This window comes from Salminus brasiliensis, chromosome 22, assembly GCF_030463535.1.
Source record: "Salminus brasiliensis chromosome 22, fSalBra1.hap2, whole genome shotgun sequence".
Lineage (NCBI taxonomy): Eukaryota > Metazoa > Chordata > Actinopteri > Characiformes > Bryconidae > Salminus > Salminus brasiliensis.
In genome coordinates, this window is record NC_132899.1 from 11279318 (window position 1) to 11305638 (window position 26321).

The window sequence follows — 26321 nt, forward strand, 5'->3', positions numbered from 1 at the left end:
CTTGCATAAGATAAAAAAGGGTGCCATGTCGTGATTAAAGTAATCTGTATGCTTTGGTCTTCCTTTTCCTGTAGGACTGCCCCCATCATATTTTCTTTAATCCAAAAAAAGGCCCTAAGAGTCTGTTAATTAATAATGTAATATTAACATAGTCTAGTTAACATGGACCAATTACACTCTCTGTAATGAAACATACAGTTGGGCAGTGTACTTTAAGCAACTATTTACTCCAATAGCAACTATAGACAATAGCAACTATATACTCCTAAAAGCACATTATTTTTAACAGTAACAAAATTTTCCACATTTCGATGAAATATCGTCATATTGCCCACCCCAACTGCATACCGCTTTCAGTTTTGAGCGTGCAGTCCAGTGATGGTTTAAAACTGAAGACCTTCTGACCATGCTCTGTGAATAATGTATTAATGGTGGCTAGAGGACACCAGGGGGAGCTCTTCTTGACCACAGTAGTAAAAACAAAGGATCTTAAAACAGTCAATACCTGACCCATTAAAATATGACTGGAGCATCTCTAATTCCGATTCACTGGATCAGATTATCCATCCATCTTCTGATCCGCTTCTGTCTAGTCTGGGTCGCAGTGGGTCCGGGGCCTACTTAGAATTATTGGGCGCATGACAGAAATACCCCCTGGACAGGACGCCAGTTCATCACAGGGTACTCTCACACGCAATCTTTCACTCACACACTTGCACCAATGGGCAATTCAGGCAGTTCGCCTACCATGTGTGTTTTTGGGAGGCAGGTGGAAATTGGAGCACCCGCACGGACACAGAAAGAACACACCGCAATCGTACAGACAGCGATCAGAGCGAGGATTGACTCCTGGAGCTCTGTGACACTACCTGTGGCACCACCATGCCGCTTTGGATCAGATTTGGAAATTGATGAATAATAATAGTAATACTGTGTTTTAGTAGTTTCTCCTGCCTCTACACCTCTACTGCACCGTACACCCTGAGAACAGACCACATCATTTAGCTGTAACAGGCAGTGTAGCGGTGATTGTGTGAGGAAGGAGAAAGAGAAAGCTGAACTGCAGCCATGGCAGACCAGCTGAACAAACACACGTCTTCAGATAAGCTGCCCATCCCTGTGTGCATATCAGTTTCTCCTGCCAACCTATTTTTTGGTCAAGAAGTTAAACATCACACAGCCAGCTGAACAAATCTATAATTAATTAAAGTATAGTAAGTATAGATCTCTATTATCATGTGCAACTGATTTTAATGGACTGGTGTTTCAATTTGAATGAACCAATGTTTCAAGTTTAGTGTCTATCAAGTTTTTATTTGAGTTGAATAAAACCTTAATCCACTTGTTACCACATGAAGTAAGTTTTAGGTTACTAATTTCTACAGCATAAACAGCTTCATCCATTCACTCAAGTTATAAGGAGTGTTTTAGCCTACAATGTTAAAAATATAAGATCCTTGAGGAACTTTTGGAGATTCTCCCATTTGAATCTGTGGAGAAACCTCCTAAGGTGCTTTGAGGAAGCTTCAAGAAAAGGATTTTAGAAGAAAAACATTCCTTGAAGGTTCCTCAAGGATCTTATATTTTTAACAGTGTAGGATATTTTCTGAATGATGTACAATACAGGGTCAATCTAAATTACATGTCATGATATGTCATTTACATATGACATATATAATTTACATAAGTTAAAATAAAATAAAATTAAAACATTAAAAATATATAAATAAATCAGTGGATGTCAGTAGGTGTAATTTTGGAGCATTTCTATTATTCAATACAGATGCCATATATTGTTATATCATTATCGTTCTTCAGCCTATACTCACTGAATGCAGATCAGCCAGTGTGAACAGAAACTAAAAAATGAATGAAATGCAGGTGCAGGCGGCCGGCTCTGGTGCGCAGGAGAAAGTGTACATGGGGTGATGGCAGCGTGCCGGACAGGAAGAGGAGATGAAGTTGGCAGGTGCAGTGGAGTTATTGGAGAAAGGGATGGAGTCGACATGCAGAGGGATGCTAGTGCTAGTGAGGTGAAGCAGAGAGGAATGAAAGAGAGAGAGAGAGAGAGAGAGAGTGAGAGAGAGAGACATTACTGAGAGAGGAAAGTAGTGTGGGACATCAGTAAATCCATCATTAAATAAATGACTGGAGAAAATGTATTTATTTAAATGGTTCTTCATGGGGTGCTGACAGGTTTGGTGTAAAGTTAGGTAGTCTTTAATATTGTCAGCCTCCACTGTGCCCCACAGCATGACATTTTACATTTAGATAGGGTTGGGTGGTCTTCAAGATGTGTTCATACTTGTAGCATAGGAACCACACTGGTAAGAGAAGTGACACTATATGCAGAATCCTTGTATCTCCAAAGCAAAGTAAAGCATGCCTGCCAAATTATGTCAAAATGTGAAAAACATCAAAAATGAAGGTTTTTGTCTGACAGAAATTATATGTACTGTATATTTCAACTAGAGCTGGGCAATATGACAATATTTTATCGTACCGTGATAAATGCTTTTATGAGTGTATTGTGCAAATCGTCAGTGCTTAAAGAGCACTGATTAACTGCACGTTTCATTACAAAGAGTGTAATCAGTATTATGTAATCCAGGGGAGTGCAGCATATTTTAAGTAAAAATCACAGTACTCATTATGGGAGAATATTTGGATAGCAGTTTTTAAAAATGTACACTGTTAGTGCATTATGTTTACATGGTGAAATATTGTGATAGATATTGTATATCATAAAAAATGTCTTTACATATCGTGATATATAGTTTTATCACACATGATTAAAAGAACTTGTGGCGTTCCACAGGGCTCAACTTTAAGGCCCACTACCTTTTCCCTCTGCATATGTACCCGTTAGCAAAGATATTCCATGGATTCTATTAAATGGATAAAATTGAATGACATGGAATTAGATGTCAAAGGTGATGAAAGGCACACCACTATATAGGCATTATCTATGCCACTTGGTGATCAGCAACTATAAAGCTTGGTGATATTTAATGTAGATTACATATGGAAATGTTTGCTTGTACCGTTTGCTTTCTAACATATTTAAAGTCAGGCCTTTATTTGGGCAACTCTGTTTTCTAGGTTTGAGAAAAACAAAACATGCTACTGTGTTCTGGGGCTGCACTAAACGACCAAAGCTTGTTACTTTGTCTTGCTCTAGGCTGAGGTTTGGACAATACCCAGGTGTGCTTATTTGAGGCCATCAAAGAAATCCAGCAGCAAGTGGAAATAACATCAAAAAATGGTCTCCGCTGTCTGTCTGACTGTCTGTCTCTCTGTCTGCGTGTGTATGTGCATGTGGGTGTGTTTCTCTTGATGCCGTGTGTTAGATTTTCTTTTCTGTTATTTATCAGTGTGGGGTTACATGAGATAAAGCTGTTCTTTAGAGGTTTAAAGAGATGCACATCTCCGCAGGGTGCCACGGTTTATACTGATGAAAATGTTTCTCGCTAAGCTGCTGGAAATGTGCCAATTGAATAACACAGGGTTTGATATTCCTATTTCTGATACTGTTCACTGCCCACATTTGTGCTGTGTCTGTCTTCGTCTGTGTCTCTCTTTCCTTTACTCACTTTCTCGCTCTCTCTGTTTCTCTATATACATTACCTAGACAAAATTATTGGGACACCTGCTCATTCATTGTTCCTTGTGAAAGCAAGGGTATTAAAAAGAGTTGTGCTGTGCTTTTACTGGAGTAACTGTTTCAACTGTCCAGGATAGGCTTTCTACTAGATTTTGGGCAATTGCTGCAAGGGCTTGATTGCATTCAGAACCAACGTATCTGTAATTGTAATCGACGTAGTCTTGCCCATGTCAATTATTGTCAAATATATGTCAAATATTTTCATTATGTTCATATTTTTTATTCCATTAGTCCTTTTCCCACTGTGTGTGGGTGTTCATGTACTGTCCCCTTAAAAAATTACTGCTGCCTGTGTAGCAACATGGAGGAGAACTTAAACACAGAGCCAACTGAAAAAGAAACTTGAGCATCTTATATAATCCGTCATTAAATGTAGTCTAGGTAAAACGTTTAATTAATCATGATATAAATTATGAGTATTAACAAATAATTACAAATAAAACTATGATAAACTAATAAGCAAAGTACTATGTAAATTCAGGGTTAAACATTGTTTTTCTAAGCAGTATTTCTGCAGATATTAATTTGCTGTTAAATTATATTAGTGAAACAACAAACAAATTCTAGGCTGGCATGAAACTATAGTTTAAACACTAAATTATGAGCTATAATTTTAGTATTGGACAAATATAACAGACTGAACAAAAAACAATGAATACAATACTGATAGTACAATGTTTTGGGTTTTAAAGGTAGTCAAATGTGACATTTTGAATAGGACATTTTGCTAAATACATAAGGATAAAGCCTGCTGTTACAAATAAAAGCATCTGGAAGTATGAAAATATATTATAAATATAATAATATTATTATAATATTATAAAAAAATATTGAACTGAGTTGAACAAAGTGTAATATATTTGTGCTAGATATCATTATGATCTAGGAATCATATCGATACCTGCAAAAATATTTGTAAAAAAATCTTGCCATTGGACCAGGTTTCACTGATAATGGATGATTGTACTCTGAAAACATACTGCAACTTAAAGGTAAAAGACTACTGCACTAAAATATTTTTATTGTGTTTTTTTTTTTAGTGTTTTACTAATTTTACTGCTTCTATAACACAATACACATTTTTGACATTTTTAACAAACTTTTTTTTATGTTTTGTATAAATGTCTATATATCAGCGCCAGCAGGTATAAACACTCCCCCGTTCATATACATTTTATTTAGATTTTTTTATCATGACCTTGTTGGTAGTGCTTGAGCATCTTTCTGCTGTATCTGTCTGTCGCTGCACTGGTAGAATGGCAGCTGACGGGTGATAGACTGCTTCTATGTGCCGGTTTGAGCTTCGCCGCTGTCCGAGATAATCATATCAAGGGCGTTGACTGGGTGTGGAAATGCACTGCCTGTGACCCACTCACTCACGTATGAAGGCCGGAGTGGAGTGGCGTGGAGTGTGTGTGTGTGTGTGTGTGTGTGTGTGTGTGTGTGTGTGTGTGTGTGTGTATATGTGTTGTATCCATGCAGGACATGTGTGGTTCGCTCCACAAGAGATGCACCGGTGCTCATTCCGGCATCCACACTCTGACCTTTCCCTCTCTAATCCTGCCTGACATTTTGGGCACACAGCTCTGTGTAATTGAGGCAAAAAATCTAGCTGAAGAAGGAACATCAAATGCCAGCTGTGTGTGTTTGGCTGCGTGGTAGATGATACAGAAAAAAAGGTGTCTGCAATGACTTTTTTTTAAGCCTTTTAACATGGTGTAGGAACTGGGGAAGTTCACATTGAATTCACATACTGAATAAAACTGCAGTACAAAAGACACATCATTAAGACATTGACAGAATAGGCTAAACAAGGCTTAAGAAGTTTTATTCCTAGCTTTTGTAAAACGATCAGGATTGGAGTTCATCCTAGTTCATTTCAGCGGATTTAGTATTGATTAAGCTCAATCCACTTCCTATCCTATGTTTTTACCGCTGCGCCGCTCGATTAAAGGTTCCATGAATGAACAAAACCTTTCAAAACCTGCAGCTTTCTGTCAACAGATTAATTTATATGTTTAGAGCTGCTTTACAGTGTAACATGAAAACCTGATTTCTGTAGTTCTAGTGTTCAGACATGTCTGAGCATTTGGCTGTCTAGTCAGGAGGCTTTTTTATTGTCATTCTAAAAGATGAGAAGCCAAAACACAAAAACCTCAGGTGTTAAAAATGGCTGAATATGTGTGGATGGAGTCTCAGGTGGCCTTGTTGGGTAAATTTGTCAGTTTTTCAGTGTTATCGTGTGGACAGAGAAAACAGAGCTTTGTGAAAACGCTGACGTCACAATGCATGCATGTCCCTGACTGAGTCTCAAATACCTCCTTACTCTTCTATAAAGTGAACTACATAAGTCATTAAACTACAGTGTCTACACATAGGTAGCCCTAGATTTCAACATATGAAAAAATGTAACAACTGTGTAATGCTTTTCAGATTTAGAATTCGTCATTTCGTGACTCACAAAGTCCACTGCATATGAAGTAGTGAATAATTTGGGATTAAACCTGTTTTTTTTTTTTTGCTTCTTTTTACTCCTTATGAAATACTACTCATAGGTACTAACAACCTATACAGGCTAGCATGCTCATGTAAGCGTTTTTTGTCTCTGTGTGGACAGAAATGTTTTTAAAAACGGATGGAAATCTCTGTTTTTTAAAATAACCAGAAAACTGTTGACTGGTCTTACATATTTTACATATACTTACATATTCTACCTCCTGCAAATGTTAAAATTAGTCAGAATGTACATCCCTGAAGCTTTCAGTGTGCTGCCGTGTTTCCCATCACTATTTAAAGAGCTCCATGCTTTCATCATTGCTGGAATCCCTGCAATCATGTCAAAGAGATGGCTTATTAATCTTTTTTTTTTTCATCACAGTAACAGTAAAAGGAGATTGAGGAGTAAAATGTATCCCTCATCACAATTTGTCATGTTTATTTGATGTACTTTATGTTTAGCAATGCTATTTCCATTTTAATACTGATTAAAGAAGAGTAGGTTAAAAGGCAGCACTAGACTTGAAAGGTTTAAAACAGTCTATAGAGATCCTAAAATCTATGAGTGTTTAATCTTTGTTCTCGACGGAGAGCATGGTTCCTGACACCAGGGTCCTGGCATGGCTCCAGAACCACTGAAGCTGCCTAATCATCTCTGCAATTTAATGGGCTAAATGACTCCTCTTCTCTCAACACTGGGCCTGATTGGTGGCTGCCGTTTTGTTTTACAACGTCTTCTGTACTTCCATAATCGTTCTCTCAGTATCCTGGACTCCGAGGGAGCCACACTCTTTAGTCTGGACACTCTGAATTGGCTTGCTCCAGCATGCAGAATATCTTCAGCAAGAGCTTAACGTCTTTATATTTGGCCCAAAGCTGGTTCATGCATATTAGAGTCCTAGATTACATCCACATTCATTTTCCTCTTTCCAAAATTTCCTTGTATACATCATCTTTCTAAGAAGAACAGCTTTTCCAGCCTGTCTGATCCCATTCTAAGCACAGGTCACGTATCAGCACACATTATCTGCTGTGCCATCCCAGGGAATTCCCAGAATATTGCTCCCCTCCCCCCCAAAGCTTGTACATATTTAACATTTAATTGTTCCCCTGGGCTTGCAATGGAAAAGAGGGACGTTGATGGATCAACCGGTGAAAATGTTTCAGACAGCGCTTGTCTTAGCAAATAAAGCCATTAAATTGTCTTTGCACATGAATCGTACATTAAATCCCTGACTGCTGGAGTGTGGCCAGCACGGCCTGTTGTACTGCATCTCAGTGGTGAAGAAATGGAAAGTGAAAAGATAGTAAATGTTAATTTTGGAGGAAAAAAAAGCAAAGAAAAGAAAAATGTTCCCAGTAATTATTAAAAACACAGGCTTGTTCAAATGCAAACGCTTTGCCATGAGTGAAAAAGGTTTACTTAAACCACTACTTGCTGATTATGAATTTAATGTACATCAACATATGCTAAAACAGAAACATCCATATTACTGTACAATCTCCATGCTCTGGTGAAAGACTACGTTATTAAATATAGTTACTTTTAGGGGCAAATGTTACAAATTTAGGGAGTTAAAAATCAGTAAGTGCTTCTGCTTCTACACAAGATGTTTTCTCCTCAGTGAACAACTTGCCAACATGTTCACCCCATTTCAAGCCAGGTGTGGTAATAAGAGCAAATCCTATATTAATCATTTAAGCTATTCACGCATGTAAAGCACAAAAACTTCAACGTGTGACATTCTATAAGTTGGCAGAAAAGGTATAAATTCATTTTCTTGCTAAATATACAATCAAGTTCAATAAAGACATCTACATATAGCTGCATTTCAAATATTAGCAGCAAGTCAACCAATGGCCTGTAGCTAGGTAGTCAAATTATTGGTAAATCAGCCAGTTGAAATTGGAAACCCTATTTGAGATTCAGTGCTGAACAACATGTATGTTGTGTGGCTAACTGTTGAAGGGGAACAGAACAAAAAACTTATGATACACATTTGATTTATGACTTTGTGACCGTGACCGAGTGTGTCGTGTCAGGTGTGAAATAACAAAAAGCAGCGAAGTGATTCCATTGTACCACACATTGTGCTTCTGTATATAAATGGGCTTTAGGTTGTCAAAAAAGGAAAAGATTATACCTACTTGCTTGATATCAGTCCCCTACTGGAGAAACTGTTGAGCTGTAAATATCATTGCCCAAGTTTATAGTGTTCCTTATTAAAAAAATAGACATCTGTGAGGCTTTGCCATTGTGTTTTGCATAAATCATTACTGATATCCAATTACTTTAGGCTTTTCAGTCGGAACGGTTTGTGTTGTTTGTTTAAGAATCAAACAGTTCAAGGCTTGCCGGCCTTCTGTTCCTAAATGGCCTCATGTAATGCTATATTGGGAATGTAGTGAGTGTTGCAGTAATGTCACATACATGATGCTCTGAACCATATGACCATATGAGTTTAAAAAATTGAAAAAAGTAATCAAACCGCAATATTGACAATATTGTCTGACAAACTGTGATGTAGATCAGGGCTGCATGATATTGGGAAAAAAAACTGACATTCTACAATCTATAAAGTGATATAAAAATGTGATTTTCACCAGAAGTCAGTGATCCAACATGTCATGATATGATATTAATAATGCACTTTGTGTTTCCAATACTGGAGTAAAATAAACAATACTGGGCAGACGTTCCTTTGGTAGATTTGTCAAGGAAGCTGAGAGAAGTGTAATTGTTTTTAGCAGTTTTTAAAAAATGTATTTAACATTGCATGTCCTGCAATATTAGTATTGCTTATGTGCACATTGCGATAGTGATGTTAAAGCGATATATTGTGCAGCCCTAGAGTAGATATTCACTGATAGTATGAAACCCAAACAGCTATATCTGAGAGGAAATGAGAGAGAGAGAGAGAGAGAGAGAGATAATGGCCAGAACTGAATACTGATAGACTGATTGGAAGATAGAAGACAACATATAGGAAACAAAGACTATAAATGTGGTGTGACGGATGGAATAGGTGTTTCTTGTAGCATTTGGGATGGCTCCCTGATAGACAGATGTTCTCAAAGTGTGTGAAAGCTTCTTTTCAGCACTTGACCTTAACAGCTAATGAAAATGCAAAACACACAAGCACAGACTGTGCTACAGTCAGAAGATGGCCTTGTCATAGTATCCCCAGTTGGCCCCTACTCTTGCTCTCTATCCCTGTCCTGTCTCCCTGTCACCTTGACTCCACCCACATTGTCACCTTGACTGGGCTTCGCTGTCATCCCAGCCGCCTGTGTGTACTTTGTAGTTCTGCTTTGTAATTACTGTCTGCACCTGTCTCTCATTATCTGTGTATATCCCTGCCTTTATTTTGCCTATGGAGTACCAATGTTGGTGTCGTCCCTCTCGCGTTTCTCGTCCAGCTAGTCTTTCGATTTCTTCATCATAATCCCTGGTATTTATTTGGGGTGTAACAATACATTATGGTGCAGTACACTGTGATGCAAAAATGTTACCATGTATCTTGTGGATGGGTGATATTTTGCCATCTGTGCTGTTACACAGAAGCACAGTAACTCAGCAAAAGATCTCGTCATCCTCATCATTATCATCATCATCTTCTTAGCTGCTTGATCCAGTTCTGGGTCGTGGCGGTGATAGAGCAGGCACAGAAGCGCAAGCATTCCCTGCTAGTTCTAGCAGCCCCTCCAGCAGGTTCTCTGGTTGAAAGATCTCATCACATTATTATGGATTATTTTTTGCAGCTTTTTTGTAACAGTGTCACTGTCCGGAGTTTATTTTTTCTTTGTAAGCAGCCACATCCTCCCAGCCAATCATCAATCTGCAGTATCTAAGGGGCTCAGTGAAATCATATTATACTCTTAAAAGCCTAAACTCCGTAAAGGCAATTGTCGGGTGCAGAACAGTGGTGACTCAGAAATCATTTGAATGCTTAAAAGGTTTTTACCTGGTCTTCAGATTGGTGGAAAGATCTTTAGTAGATGGTTGTAATGGATCTAAATAGCTCTTAAAAAAGCTGCATTATCATTATCAGTCAAACAACCTGTTTTCAGTACTGTATAGGAAACATTTGGCTTAGAGTGTAGTTGGTACAAATTTGTTTTAGAGAATAGTTTATTTGAAAGAGAGTTATGTAGAAGCAAAGTAAGGAGTAGTGATATTACTTTTTCTAGAATGTAATAAGTAAAGTAATGGCATTGCACTTTTGGATAGTGATAAGTAATTTGTAAAGAATTACTTTTTTTAATAACTAACCCAACATTGCATAAATTACACTCTACACTCCCACCCAGGCTGCAGAGACTGCAAAGACATTGATACAGTGATTTTTTAAAATCTTTTTTTATTTCCAGGATATTGCAAGAATACCCTGTTTTGCAAGAATAAACCGGTATCATGAATTCTATCAAATTATGAGCTGAGTCTACTGTTGCACGTTTTAGTGTTTATGTGGCGCCCTGTTCATTTTCTACCTGCCGTAAGCTTAGATCCTAATAACAGACCACGCTTCTGCACTGTGCCTCCTTATCTCCAGCGTCATTCCTGTCCTGAGGTGGCTACAGCCACTGCTTTTCTTCCTCTCTTTGCAAAGCTCAATCACAAATCCAGTAAGGAATACAGCAAAGTGCCACAAGAGCCCCCAGTTTGTTCTTCAATTACTCACCCTGACCCTGAGTAATCATGTGGCTCTCTGTGGGCAGGAAGTGGTCACAGCAGTGTGAGCTGAAAAGCCCAATGTGGTCATCTGTGACATCTTTGTTCATAAACATTAGCTTTTTTGTTTTTTTGTTGTTGAATCACTCATTGTGCTTCTCCCCAGTGATGCCACTGACCCGTGCCCGTCTGACTTAATGTCCTGCCAAGCCACAGAGGCCTTTGTTCCTTTCTTCCTCTTTTGCAACAAGGAGAACAGTGATCAACAGGGTAGAACAAACATACTTAAAACACATGATCTGGTTTGCGTTAAGAGAAAAGCTTGGAGGTAGAGCTGGGCAATATGACGATATTTTATCATATTGTGATAAATTTTGTTATTGTGAAAACAATATGCCTTTTTAAGCATATGGAGGAGACTGTTAGTGCTTAATAAACTCTGATCAGCTGCAGATTTCATTACTAACAGTGTAATTAGACTGGTTGAATTAGATTAAGAGCAACAGATGTTGAATAAAAATCACTGTACTCAGTACGGGAGAGTACCTGAATAAATATTGCATATTGCAAATAAAATCTTTAAATATCGTTATAATGTATTTGTACCATATTGCCCAGTCCTACTTGAAGGTCTAATAAGGTATATAAGGTATATACACAAATTAAGCCAAAATATATTTCATTGTTTTGTTTAACTAGCTCTAGGTCACATAGCTAACAGGCTAATGTGCTACTCAGAGTTAGGCTTTACTGAAGGATTCACTGTAGAACTGCAACATACAAAGTGAATAATGTCTCACAATGTTTTATTCACTTCAAATATCTGTGTTTAAGTAGAGCTGACCCCAATATTGTTAAACCCTGTGTGGGAAGAGAATGGATACCACTATAAGCTTAGTGCTAAGATATTGAAATTCCCATGCAATGTGCTAGCACTTATCTGCAGGATGACTATAACATGTAAAATGTGTCCTTTTTATGTATTCCTTTCCATGTTGACTCCCTGCATCGGGATTATTCAGTTCACCTTATTCAAATGAATAGTTAAATGATGGCTAGATAACTTGATCATTCACAGTGACAGCTCAGGATCTAACCAGTTTAAGAACAGTGTGAATGGACACATTACATTCACATAATTAATTCGGCTTAGTGTGAACCCGTTGTCTTTTTTACTTCTGTTTCTGAGCCCTGATAATAACACTGGTGATAACACTCCAGTGTGTCATGGCCCAGGTTGTGAAAGCAAGCGACTGTAGCTTAGAGTGTCCTCGTGGCAGTGCCATCTATATTTGTGAGAGGCAGGCCGCTATCTTTCTTCCCTACTGATGAGTAGATAGGAAGTGCCAACGCCCCATGTGGAGTGTTTATTTTAATCAATACTGACGGTTGGAGATAAATGTTTAGATCAGAGAGACTAATGTCTCAGATCGCTCATAAAATTTTTGTATGTCTCAAAGCTCTTCAGTGATAGCTCTGCTTCTGAGCCTCTTTTGATCACAGAGGCATTAACATGAAGGGGAAACTGTGATCATGGCAGTGCAACGTTTGAAAACACAAGTTCATTTAAGGGCCTTCTATAGGGAAGAAGAGTGAGATAGATGGGCCATTAGCACAATGCAATATTTAATATTGTCATATCCTTTTATTTCATTTAAAAGATTTTAAAAGTTTTTGAGTTCAGCAAAAGTAATGACTACCTGACCCACCCCAATTGTCAAGTCAAGTCAAGTCAAGTGGGTTTTTATTGTCATTTCAACTATATACAGAGTACAGAGTGAAACGAAACAACGTTCCTCCAGGACCATGGTGCAACATAGACACAGTGCATACAGAACACAGGTGCAACACAATACAAATGCAGGCAGACAACACAACACAGTACAGACAAAGAGTAATAAATCAATTAGGGGTAGTGTGCAAATTATGCAATGTGCAATAAATATTGAATCCAGTGAGGTAGTAAAGTTATTAGTGCAAAATGCTTCCCATATTGTCTGGGGTAAATGGTTGGTGAGAGAGAGAGAGAGAGAGAGAGAGAGAGAGAGAGAGTCTGAGAGTCTGGAACAGAAGAAAACATCAGTTCAGTCTCTGGAGTTGAGAAGTCTGATGGCTTGGGGGAAGAAGCTATTGCAGAGTCTGGTCGTGTTGGACCGGATGCTGCGGTACCTTCTTCCTGATGGCAGAACAGGGAGGGAGAACAGTCTGTGTGAGGAGTGGGTGAAGTCATCCACAATGCTGTTTGCTTTGTGGATGCAGCGGGCAGTGTAAATGTCCATGACGGAGGGGAGAGAGACTCCGATGATCCTCTCAGCTGTCCATTGTACGCCACACCTTACAGTGGCAGTCAAGGAGTGCTGTGACATGGTCTGGCTATAAGCTATAATGGCTTTATTCCTATCCTTGTGATGTATTCACTGTACTGGGCTGCAATGTTGGATTCTTACTGTATGTCTTAAAGTATCAGTCTTCTTTTTAATATCCACTACACGCTGAACAAAACACTACAGATCTCTCTGGTTATAAATCAAACAGGATATTAAATGTGGATTATGCAAACATACGAAAAAACCTGCACGCCAAAGAATGTTTCAGAGGGCATAACAAAGGACGTTCATCGAGCTAAATCTTTGTATCTGTTTGACATAATCCTCCAGCAGAAATGATGCACTTAATCTGGCAAGCGATGAAATTTCATGCGTTTTCTCCCACTAAGAGCCTAATATGAATGCTTCAGATATGGGCTATAACTTATTACATCACCAGTTGGCTGCTGGAAGCAGTTTCCATTATCAGAGCATTATTTGTTTATTCGCAGTACAGACACTCCTATCCAGGCCACCTTGTCCAGGCTGGGCTCGCTGGAGGATTTCTCTCTGCCTTTCATGAGCCCGGCCCAGCACTAAATCTCCCCACACACAACAACATCGCCCTGCTCTCTCAATCAATAAGGGATTATTTCCCGCCCTTTTTTCGCTTACTGAAAATGCATTGGCTTGCACCTTTAAAAGAGGGCTCTTTATATTTGAGTTCTACCTTTATATAATTACAAACCCCGAAATGAATAGAGGATGTATTTGACTTATGAGAGTGGCGGGACAGTTTGATGAAAGCACAAAGCAAAGGCTAAATATATTACAGCTTTTAACTGCTCTGCTTTCTGGTAATTGGATTTTTTTTGTAGGGTCACTTCTGGATGAGTTCGGTTTGCCCTTAGCAGTGACTCTGTGGCTAAATGCTTAAAGGTGATCTGATTTCTCCTTATTCTCAGAGCCCTCTTGCTCTTCCAGGTCCATAGATAGGTTTGGGTGGTGTAGTGGCAATAAAGTATAGGTGCACTGTATGTCTAAATGTTTGTGGACACCCCTTATAATGAATTGCATCCAGCTACTGCAGTTGAGCCCATTACTGACACAGATGTGCAAATACACCCACACACACAGCTTGTCTAGGTTCTGTAAAAAAGTATTGCCAGTAGAATAGGACTCTCTGGAGCACATACACATGTTAGCCTATTGGCACCATGTCTATTGCCAGGTGTGGGATACAGGGGTAAAAAGCCCTCCAAGCATTGAGCTGTGGAGCAGTGGAACTGTGTTTTCTCCATCCAATATTTGGGATGAGTTGGGGAATTGACAATCCAACATCCTGACCATATTATGGCTCTTCAACCATTTCTAAAAGTGTTTTCATACTGCAAACAAACCGAACCTTGGTTTAGTTAGTCCGGGCAGAGGTTTCAGCTAAAATCAAATGTGTTCTGTGTTGAACAGAATGTTCTCATGCTAAATAAGCAAATGCTAACCAGCTTCTCATTCCTGATCCCCACTCCTGTAATACTGTGTTGATTTGATATTTGAAGATGGTATGAAAAAAGTGAATACCACCCAACTCTATTCATAGAGTGACCATAGTGGCCTGAGTAAGCCCGACCTCTGAACATGCCGTTGTTCTGGTTATTAACATGTGACGACCACCTTAAGGTCTACCTCATCCAGACCGGCCTTTCGGGGATCTGCACATTCCTCCTCACACTCACGCTTCTCTTGCCTGCCTAGGCCAGTACTATTTCAGCTCTTCACTCCATTAATCTATCGTGGCTAACAGCCAAAAGGCTCTGCGTTAAACAATGGACAAAGCGGTGGGGGACGTGGGAGAGTAATGAACACAGATTTATTTCAAAGACGGACTACCTTGTTTATTGTGTCACCCTCCAAATAACCCCACAGCGAGGAACTGGTTCTTTGCACATGCACTACCAAAGGCATTCGTTACACACAACTGTCCTTAACTCCCCTGTATATACCCCCATGGCGTAAATACCCCTGGGACACATTTGCTTTTCTTTGTTTAATTATTTTATTTTTCAAAGTTTGTTGAAACAAGTACAGAGAAATGCTGTAGCCCATTTTAAACTTTGAATCTACTGACACCTTATTTGAGTTTGTAAGTTGATATTAGAGACTAGGTATGTCCTGATACAGTTATTTTGTCCAAATTTTTTATCAAATCTCAGTCTCTTAATGCTGAGTATCGGCAGATACCGGTCTGATCTGACCTTTGTGTTTGGATAAATATATAATACCTCCAAAGCGATTAGATGAGCTGCTGATTAATACTGAAGTAAATTCACATTTTTTTTTATTATCGGTTTCTATAATGAGACATTCTGGACTGATTGATTTAGTTTAGTTGAGACTTTTCTTAAAATGACTTTTTTAGTGTGTTTAGTGTGTTTTAGTGTCTTATAATCCGGTCAGACTCTCCTCTCTGATCAGCTCCCAGCCCCTTTAAAACACTTCAGTCTAATCACTTCCTGTGTGTGTGTGTAGTTGTACACACTGTGGATTGTCTACTGATGCTGTGATATTAACTGGTTTATAGTGGGTGAATGTGATGCTGTGATTCGGGTTTCTATATTGTGTGTGTATTAGCATTAGTGCTAGTCTCTGAATGAGCTCTTCAGTGCTGGTTTAAACAGTGAGAGTTTTATACAGGGTCAGATATTATGGTCTGTTTTCATGTTCTACAGTAAAATAGCTCCACACTGCAGACTTTCAACTCTTTTATTTACCTTCTGAGAACCTCCTTACTGCTGCTGGCTGGGCAATAATGTCTGTTAATGGAACCTTGAGGACACCTGATAGCGAATACTCTGAACACTGTGGTTAAAACAAACAATCTAAACCGGATTGGGGTTAATATAGTTGATACCCGACACATTACAATATGCCTGGATTGCCCCATTCCGATCTACTGGAAAACAGATGTTTTATTATTATTATGACATTAATGCACACTCAATAATTTTTTCAGAGTCAGAGACATTTTCTTCTCCAGTCAAAAAGGCTACTACCTGCAGCACACTCATTTTTTAGTGTCAAAAATAAATATTTATTAAACAGAAAATTACACAAATACTCTAAATAAATAAATATAATACCTAATGCATTATATGTAATGTGATTTCATTCATCTCAGGACACTCACTTTTGTTTTTTCTAAAGGAATCTGCTCCAAAGTTTGATCTTAAAATCTGGAGCATGTTCTGCTTCTAGTGATCCAAGTCAACCCAAACTCATTCAGTGATCTCGAGGTCTGATGATCAGTCCATTGTTATGAGAGCCCAATTGATCTTCTTTTGTGTCTATTTTGAGCTTGCTTGATCAGCTCCATGTCCTCTCAGAGCTGACTCAGTGGTGAGTCTTCTTTTCACAGTGGAAGGATAGATAAAGACACCTGTGGATTTTTTTTAGCTCTAGAGCAAGAAGAAACCTTGATTTTCTGCTCTCTCAAAAATAAAAGCTTAAACTGCTGTTATGGGGGCAGTTTTGGTGGTTGTCAGGAATGCTATTTTTTCCTAAACTATTTTTCCCTCTTACTAGTGTCTGATTTATAAGACTTATAACCTTTATATCAAGATGAAATCAAGATCTAATCACCAGAAGTATCTCCTGAAAATGAATAACTTGTACATAATGGAAATAGTTAAGGGTTGTCTCTGACTTTGGCACAGTATATATAACACATATGTCCAGAATATATGTAATACATAGCAATGTAATTAAATCCAGAAGTTTTTTAGTTTTAAATGTACAGTGTAAATTAAAAGCACATTGACAACAGTGAACTATTCAGTTATACTTTCACCTGTAAAAAATTCATTCTAAAGAAGAACAATGTAAAAATGGGCTGCCCCCTTTTCATAATTTTTTACATAGTTCTGCTTTGTGAAGATGATGTCTTGTGGCCTTTTTGGCCCTTTTAAGTTGCCTATTAAAGGGTTAATCCTGCATCCTGGTGTGAGTCACGCTCCGAGTCACTTTGTCTTCCAGGAACCCTCCGTCATCAATATGCATCAGCACCGGTACCTCAGCACACAGCTCTCGCACTCACGCTGAATCTGCGATTTCGGCCGAGCACAGCCCGGCCACTGTTCAGGCCGTTTAGAGGAGATCTGCAGAGTAATCCTTCACCGCTTCCCTCATGACACAGGCAAGCATACACTACAGCTCTAGCGAACACAGCCGTGCTAGCATGCCCTGTATGTTCTGCCTCAGCCGCAGCCTGCATATTACCACTCCTCACTGCTCGGGGGGAAAAGCACTGAGTTTGCATTATTCAGCATTAGCCAGCGTTAGTAGAGATGTAGTAGAGATGTTTTGAACTGCCGTGCTTCTGAGTGTTGTTGCGACAAATGGAGGTTATGGTGGTATAGAATGTGTGTGTACTGGGTGAACTTATATGATTGGGCCTAAAGTAGAAATGTTGATACAATATCACATATTGCAGTTGTAGAGGTGAAGTTTTTGGTGTTTTATGTTAAAGAATTTTTTAGTTTGGGGGCTTAAGATGTTTGCTCAGTTTGGTTCCCAATATAGTCAAAGAAGTGGATGTAAAATTGAAAGGTTCACTCTTGCATCTCTCTTAACAAAAATGGTTCTTTATAAAACATAAAGTGTTTTTTCTCATTTTAATCACAAAAGTCATTTGTTGCACCTTCATTATTAGAATTTTAACAATTGTTTTGGGGGCGATATCGGTTTAAGAGCATTTTAGGCCTCTGATATAATGATAATATAACAGCATAATAATGCAGTTACACATTTTAAGCAGTGAACTTTAAATTAATCACAGATTGGTAGTCTATAATCTATAATTTGGCAATTCATAATGCCTGTTAAAAGTTTGTAGCATATTTTTAAATGTGTTTTTTGTAGGTTTTGTTTTACCTAGAGTAATATCTTCGCAGTCTGCTTTGTGTATATAAAGGGGCCGTTGTTGATTTATTGGTCATTGTGCGATTGGCTGAAATATTGGTGGTGTTTATTTTTATGTAAACAAACATGCAAGTAAATGCAATGGACAATATCAAGGTCAGCAAAAATTATTAAGTCTATAACGTATGTAATTATCATGACGCTGAGACAGTTGAGCCATATTAGCTCTTATTAAATATACAATTTTCTATTATATAATGGAAAGCACATGCTAGCCCTCACTCTCCTGGTGCTGATAGCATTGTGTGATTGGGGGGGTCATTGCCAGTGGGTTATAATTGGAAATGAATGAATTGAAGAGACGATTGGACAAAATACCACAATTAAAAGATCTCATTTTACTCTCTACTTCTTTAAAGAATGATTGTGCTCAGATATCAGTCAGTGTCTCTGTGTTCCAATATGAAAGAAGCTGCTAAATTCTGGGAGTTGATGGGAGCTTTGTTGTTGCTGATAAATCCACTGGCCCTCGATTTTAGCTGATTTAACTGTCAAACACATCGGTTGGGCCCTAGTGTGTGTATATGTGTTTTAGTCGGTGCAGAGAGACAATGACAACTACTCATCCTCATCCTTACTAAGGTCATATGCTTTGTGGAGCTGCACATGACTACTGCTGAGATCGTCTCTAGGTGCCAAGATGCACCAGAGCCTCAGGCATTTCTCTAAAGCAGCTCAAACCCATGGTTAATGTACTGCTTCCCCCCGTCCGGTGACTCTCCACACACACACACCCTGTAAAACAACCCCACGCCGACACACGGAGGGGCCCGGGATTATGGTGATGCTGCCGACTGAGTCACATTTTCTGTTTGCTCTTAGGGACGTTAGGTGTGAGGAAGGGTGACTGTGTTTGGAGAGTGTACTGTATAATTGAGTGCGTGTCTGGGTGTGCAGGGATGACTGAATACATTTCGATGCGTCATTGCTATAATCCCCCCTGCTGAATCACATTACTAAAATCTTGAAACTTAAGCAGAAACTCTGGGCAAATGCACCCGTGAGGACGTCCTCAAATGCTGTTTTGTCATTGGATATTCCCAGTATGATTGCTCTTGAAGAGGATAATGTTTAGGATTAGTTTGGGCTTCTGTTTGGATAAGAATATCCATAGGCGTTTGCACATTAATCCCAAACATTACACTCCCACAGACTCAATCTTACCCAGTGTCTGGTCAGAGATACATTCAGAGTCTTTGCGCCCCCCCCTCCCTTCATGTGGCCTAAAACTATCAAATTGTTATGTTGCACAGTAGCATCTGAGTGAGTGAAATCATCTGATATTTTTAACATATTAATATGTCGGTTATATATTAGGAATAACAGATAACTCTGAATATTCAATATATGAATATATAAATTAATAAGTGTCTAATTTTTTATATCTATCCAAATAAGATAATATGTTTAAAAGAACAGCATTTACTTGAGTAACTGCACATTTGAAAAGTTCAGAGCTATGAAAAAATAAAAATTGCCACAATGCAGAAACACGTGCAGATAGGGAAGCTAAGCTTGACGAAAGCTTTTTAATTGGTGTTTACATTTAATTCACATTCAGATCAGTGCTTTTTTCCACCTTTTCTCCAAATTTGGTACTGCCAATTAACCAACCCAACTGTAACTCCTCATAGCACTAACACAATGCTTCTGACATTAGGAGGGTAAGGACAAGAAACACACATCTCCTTCGATGCTTGTGAAGCCAGCCACTGCCTGTTTTCGAACTGCCACAGATGGCCAGGCAGTCGATACTATCATAGAAAATCTATCTGTCTGTCTGTCTGTCTGTCTATCAATCTATCTATCCATCCATCCATCCATCCATCCATCCATCATATCATTTGAGTGATCCATGTTTTTTTATTGTGATAATGGCTTGAAGCAGCAGCAGATTATCAAAAGTAACTTCAAGTTATTTCAGAAGGGTTTTTTTCTCACCTTTAAACTGAAACATCTCTGGGAAAGCAACACTGCTGTAGAATGCAAGTAGGCTTTACAACAGATGTAGTGATGGTTACAATTTTCATTTTGGACAGTTGCGGCATGGGAGCTACAGTTTATTATTATTATTATTATTATTATTGTTATTATTACAGTTTCCCAGCAAGCTGGGGGAGATTAAAGTATAGTCACTTAATTGGCACAGACAGAGGCCTATACTCTCACTACACTATCAATAGGTGAAAGAAGCTCCATGCTGCTTTTATTGTTGGATGCACTGTCCTAGTTTCTGAGTGGGCATGTGCAGACGTTTAATTTATATACTAAACACTTATTAATGATTTATTTAACCAGAGTAGCAATACAATATTAAATATTGAGCTTTCAGTATCTACAGATTTATAACCTGATTCCGCAGCACTGTGGCACCAGAGATCTCTATCAACGTAAGTAATGGTCGTCTTATCACAGAGATCATCTCCAGTTAGGCCTGTGACCTTCTGCTATTGATAATAACCCAATCTCTTTCCAAGAGATTGTGTGTGTGTGTTTGGAGGAGGGTGCCTCAGAGCATATTAAACAATCATTTTCTTTCCACACCTCCTGATTCAGGTCACTGTTTATTACAGAGTCTTGACTGTATGGGTATCAGGCTGCTTTGCTCAGGGGTGAGAATCTGCGTGGAAATCTTTATCATAGCAGCTGATCGCCAGTTCATCAGTGTGCAGCTGCTTCTCTCCAGCTTCTGCAGTAATTCATCCAGCGGGAGGCATTTCCAGCCCCCTTCTCCTTCATCCTACCCTTTATAGCTCTCTGATCCTGAGCTAGAGCAGCCCCAGCTTTTTGCATCACTCCATTCCTCGCAGGCCTGGGATATAACCTCATACAAAGGCTCGGTGGCACAGCCCTTCTTTTGCCAATGCAGATCTTTACTCTTCAGCTTTTCAGAGAGACATAAAGGTTTACAGGGGCATTTTGACTGGATCTGCAATAGCCTTTGCTTTTTGAGAAGGTAAATAAAAGGCAGTAAATAAGTGAAGATGAAATTTGGCCAAGGTCTATGAATATGCAATTGAACGTCTTAATGGGGTAAAGACAAAACGTTTGCTGTTCATTGCTTCATGCAGATGAATTAACCCTTTAAACTGTTGAACGCTGACATGCTGTACCTCACTGTTAAATCTACATAATGTAAAAAGTAGTTTTACAGTAGTTACTGGGGATGGGCAATATTGCAAAATGATGGGAATTTGGGGAATTTGGGAATTGTGATCTGATGCTGATATCCAGTATTTTTCATGATATATATCTGCTGATGCTGATCAACAAATATTTAGTGGGACTACATTTATCTGGTATAATATAATAGACAATTACCATTTCAGTAGGATCAATACAGTAAAACGAATAAAATGCAGACACACAATATTTCAGTTTTCTGAAAGAGAAATAACTAACCTGTAAGAAATTAGTTTAACCTAAAAAATATTTACTTAAAATACAGTAACAACCTGATTTACTTAAATAACTTGTTAAAAAATTTAGTAGCTAAAACATTCTAGTAATATTTTTAAACCTAAACCAAACTTCAAATCCAGCTGTCTTGTTCCACTGGTTACAGATTTTGCAATTTTTATGATCATGCAGTTGTTCATTGTTCTATAAGCACTGTACATGCTCCGAAAAGCATACTGTGACATAATTTATCATGATAACAATGAAAAAAGATCATATTGCTATAGCCACTCAATAATTCATACTATTTACCACTGGATTCTAGTGCAGTTTTGCTGGATCAGACATCCAAAGCAAATACAGTATAGTCTGCTTGTGCTGTGAGGACCTGCACACATTTACATTTACTTCATACATTTACATTAACTTCACACATTTACATTTTGCTTACACATTTACATTTAGCTCAGCAGTTATTTATCTCATATACTTCTACCTCCTCTATGCCATTATTTTCATTGTAGCTTAGTCAGTGAACCGTGCACTGAATCTTGTTGTATTTATGCAATGACAATATAGAAGTCTGTCTGTTGAATATTAGATTTACTGAACAGAAGAATAGTCTACTGCATAGGACGTTATAAGACTAATAGCTGGACAGTAAGCCGAGTAATGAAAACGTTCATTACTACAGTACATAGCATTACTATTAATGTTTTTTTTCTAGAAGAATTAGTTACATTTAAAAAAAAAAGTTTATGCTTTTGCTTAAAGAAACGCAGGCCTGTCATTGACCGCCGTTCATGGTCAGTGGAATCCCCAGCATTGGTAATGGACTGAATGTAAGAACATAAGCTCTTGAAAGCAGCATTAAGCCGTGAAACATTTTCCAGGCAGGAAAGAGAAAATATTCCTGGGTGGAAGACGCAAGTCATAAGGACTAAGGATTATGGAAAGGTGCAGCCTCCGGAATTTTAGTGATGGACAGTTCAAGATTGTTTTTATTCCTCATCCTCCAGTCAGTGCTTCAGCTTTCCACTGTTTGTTCAGAGCTGTATTTCCATGGTGACTTGCCAAGTTGCTGAAGAGCTTTCCCCTCACACGCATACAGCTATACACACAAAAAAATATTGGGTCCTAGGGGGGTCCAGGACATTCTAATTAACCCTTAGGACCACTTAAAAGCCTCAAAATCTAATATAGAGGGGGGCTCAAACATATTTGTGTATGAATACGAATTCATGAAAATGATGTTGCTGCTGTGTTTTATTTTAGCCTGTTTTATCCACTAATCTAAAATACAGGACCAACACAGCACAAGTTAGCAGTGCCTCTGGTACTCCCAGTTAAACACCAGCTAATAAACTGTATCACATCAAGTTGTGTAAGACTGGATGAACTAGTAAATCCATCCAAAATCCAAGGTCTCTACTGTCCAGGGAAGGCTTTCTACTACTTTCTATTTGATTGCGTTTAGTGTCAAAGGCATTAGTAAGGCCAGAATGTTGAATGATCGACACCTCACCTCATCCCACAAGTATTGGATGCAGCGCCATCATTCCAGAGAACACAGCTCAATACTCGCCCCTCTAGCCCCCGGCATTAGGTATGGTGCCAATAGGTTCATGTTTATCTGACCCTATTCCATTGGCAATACTTGTGTCAACAAAGGGTGCCATTTAAAGTAGCTTAATGAATTTAGTAGAAGGGGTGTCCACAAACATATGGACATATAGTGTTGCTTAGCTAATCTTGACTAGGTGTTTAATCTTTAGTGTTAATTTAGCTTCTTAAGCTCTTATTAAACTGGGTAAGAGTGGTGAAGTTGTGTGTTGGGAAGAGCCATTCTCACACTTTGCTCTGATTTGAAGCACAGAATAGAAAGTTATTTTCTGGGACATCTTAAATTAATCATCAGAAATATGAAAACGTTCCAAATATTTTTTTATGTTTTGGGGATTTGGAAATGATCTGCATCGCTTGGCCGAGTGAATTGGCAGTCATCCAACACTGGAGCTTAGGGACCCCCCCCAATTTCCATGGGGTATTGTGCACATTGCATTTTACCCACACACACATACACACACACACAAACACACACACACACATGCACAAGTAAGCATGCACAAGCAAATACACACACTCTTGTGTGCCAGCGTCATCTCAGGTTATGGTGATGGGAGACAGGAGATGAGCCAGAGAGGAGAAGGCACCTTCTCGGTACATGCTTGTGTATCTCCACACTCTTTAAAATACAGTTGCTTCAAAAGTTCCATAGAAGAATCACTTTTGGCTCCATAAGGAACCATGTTTGTAATAGAGATGTGGGAGTGTGAAGAACCTTTACCTGATGTAAAAGTTCTGTGAGGCATAAAGGTACCTTATGCTTTTCATTTTTATTACAAACATGGTTCTTATTGGATCAAAAGTGGTTCTTCTATGGAATCGTTTGAAGAACCATTTGAAACATGTGAGCATAAGCAGTGTAATGTCCAATTACTTACTTTATCCCAAAATAGAGGACTCTGCATAGAAAGGCCTGTAATTTCTAAAAGGTTCGTCCAATATAGACGTCAAAGTCTTCAAATTAAAGCTGACATTCTGCAGTGTGTCCTTATAGTCATTATTCCATTTCAAAATCAGTGAATTGTGTCACTGTCCAATTACTTACAAGCTGCATTGGAGCTAAATCGGAGGCCTGGGACATTTTTTTCTTTCTTTCTTTCTTTTTTTTTTTTTACCTCAGCTCTCTGTCACACTCTCCATCTGTCCGGTTAAATTGACTTAACGGAACGTCCTCAGCAGTCTCTTTAGTTCCTATTCTCTCCATTATCCCTTTTCCCTTCTGCTTTGAAGTGCCAGGGCCCTCAGGCCAAATGGGGGCGCTCTGTTTTTTTAATATGTCTGGTTTTTCGCTTGGCCTCTCTGATGAGGAGAAGAAAAGGTACGTCCTTGCTATTTTTTTCTCATCCCTGGAGGATCCAAATCGTCCTAATAGTTATGGAGCGGGCCTCGGATGGCAAGAGGTGATTGCAAGTTTAATTCAGCTCGTCCTCCTCGCTCTGCAAGCTCTGAAATGGGATTTGCAACAGGAGCTGCTGATTACATAAAAACGCTAATGCCACATTAATACAATTAAACGGCTGCAGTTTTGAGCCACGCTGGCAGATGTTTTTTTTTTTTTTTTTTTTTTTTTGCTATCTTTGCCCACTGCTTAGAAGCCATAATGAGAACAGGGTGTCAGAAGTCCTCATTTGGGACCAAAAAAGTCGGAACAAAGAGAAAAGTAGAGTTAAGAAGAAAAATAAAGTGCCGTGTACTGCATACAATGGAGCTGTATCTACCATAAATCCCTCTGGTACCAAGTTGGGAAGCGATGAGAATGAAAACCTGCATCTACTGATGTATTTGGGTGCACTGATACAGAGGTGGTTACTGAACGCAACTGATGTTTAGTTGGAACATATCATTTCTAACTATAATAATATTAAATAAAATATACCCTAGGGGTGTCCTGATCCAGGTTTTTGACCTCCAGTCCAATTTATTGCTAACTCTGATAAAATAGTGTTTTTTCATCATGTGACTTTTCGTACTGATACATTTAGTTTTATACTATTTTACCATTTATATGTTAGTCATGACGAGTCGTCACACGTCAAAAATGTCACAGGATCCTACAGGATTTTGGTGGCATGTTGCTCACAGTTAACAGCTATATGCTCCTGTTTAAAGGAACGTCATATATGTAGTTCAAATACAGTTTAAATATCTGCTATAAAATAGTTTCACTATAAATTGCTTTAATGTAAACTGTGTAACATTAACTTTAATGTAACTGTGTAATGTAAACACGTTTCCTTTATTCTCCCTATTTGGTACTGCCAATTAACCCACCCCTACGTAGCTCCCTCTAGCACTAGCACTAGTACTGCCTCCGGCACTAGGAGGGTATGGACCACCACACTGCTTCACCAAGCCGACACACTCGGAGGAAAGCTCCTCCAACTCCGCTGCACCAGCTGACAGAAGTCTGTGCCAGCCAGCGTTGCTTAAGAGTGATGAAGGGAGAGAGCGTCATCTACCAACCTGGAGAGAGCACAGGCAATTGCTGTGGCGATGATTGATGCATAAGATGCTCTGATGTTTTTCTTGTTATTGCTTCTCACTAATCGACCCTCTAACGTGCATTTTTTCAAAAAATGTGCTAAATGCAGGACGCCTGCTGATATTAGTGGTGGGTGTCCTCTTTAAACCACTGAATATCATTTCTTTCCGTCCAGACTTCAGTTATTAATATCATGACTGCTGGATCATTGACTTCTGAAGAAATCTGGTGATAATTCCTGTAAATTAAAATCGCAATATATATCGCGGAACAACAAAATATCGCTGTCATTTTTTTCCAATATCGTGTAGCCCTCATCAGAACTAAATCAGGGCTAATATAGCTAATATCTTATCCTTTACAATATGCCTGAATTGTGCCTGATGCCAAGCCAGTGGATTAGACTGAAACATCCCTGATATTTATTTGATCACAGTAATATTTTAGGCTATTTTCAAATTGATAAATAAATGTAATAATTAATAAATGCATACTAATGTATTATTTTTATTGGATTGTAATGTATTGTATTTATGTTCTACTTCTGGAAATAGTTCCTCCAGTCACCTATCACGTGTATTCGGATGCATATATTTTTTTTTAATAATCCTGAACAGAAATGAACATAAAATTATTTAACAAATCATTACTGAATTATAATCAGATTTTTGAATTTCAGAATTAATGATACTTTAAATTGTT

General features: G+C 38.6%; 1 protein-coding gene across 4 annotated transcripts in view; it reads left to right on the forward strand.

Moving 5' to 3' along the window:
- The window catches only part of usp54b (ubiquitin specific peptidase 54b), a 134904-nt gene that overhangs the window by 9387 nt on the left and 99196 nt on the right, over positions 1–26321 (forward strand). Inside the window, exon 1 of one of the 4 annotated variants that reach the window (XM_072667214.1) lies at positions 17227–17327. The exons of the other annotated variants lie outside the window; for them this stretch is intronic. The gene's annotated coding sequence lies outside the window, so the exon portion shown is untranslated. Of the gene's footprint in view, positions 1–17226; positions 17328–26321 lie in introns of those variants that run through there. 4 annotated transcript variants of the gene reach the window in all.